Source organism: Gavialis gangeticus, unplaced genomic scaffold (assembly GCF_001723915.1).
Source record: "Gavialis gangeticus isolate Ggan-Ray unplaced genomic scaffold, GavGan_comp1, whole genome shotgun sequence".
In the NCBI taxonomy this organism is placed as follows: domain Eukaryota; kingdom Metazoa; phylum Chordata; order Crocodylia; family Gavialidae; genus Gavialis; species Gavialis gangeticus.
Window position 1 is genome coordinate 11,417,074 of NW_017729027.1, and position 630 is coordinate 11,417,703.

Consider the following 630-nt stretch of genomic DNA (forward strand, 5'->3'; position numbering starts at 1 on the left):
TATTGTGTGGGCACCCATAAGTAAAACTGTTCATTCTAGTTCTAGTCTTATTCAGATGTTATTTAAATTTGCATTTTAAATGCCCTATTGCATAACAAGCTTTAAGAACAGAACCCAATTAAAAATAAATTCTTTGTGTTACTTTAAGATGACAATCCAGTCTAAGATATTGTTCCTTACTGTATTTGATTGTGATCTAATATGAGTAGTGTTTCAATGAGAAGCAATAGTGACCCTCACTTGATACTGAAAGATCAGACTCTTCCTCAGCCTTTGTGAGGTTGGACCTTTTAAAAACCTCCATGGTGCGCTGCTATCTCAAACCTTACTTCAAGCTGAACTGGTAATAAACTGGCCAATAAATGAAAACCCATCCTTCACTTGGAACCTTATATACTCCTATATTCATAAAAGGAGTTAAGATTATGTGTCTGTTACTTTAGACCAGTGGTGCTCAACCTTTTTCCCCAGGGGGCTGGATGGGCAGTGCATGGTCTGACAGTAGGCCGGTTGGTGGTAGTTCTGATCCAGCATCCTGGGCCGGAACACCAAGCGCCATTTGGCTATGTGGAGGGGGACGGGGGCAGCAAGGCCTGAGCTGAGCCCAGGGGGGGAAGGTGGCTTCACCCT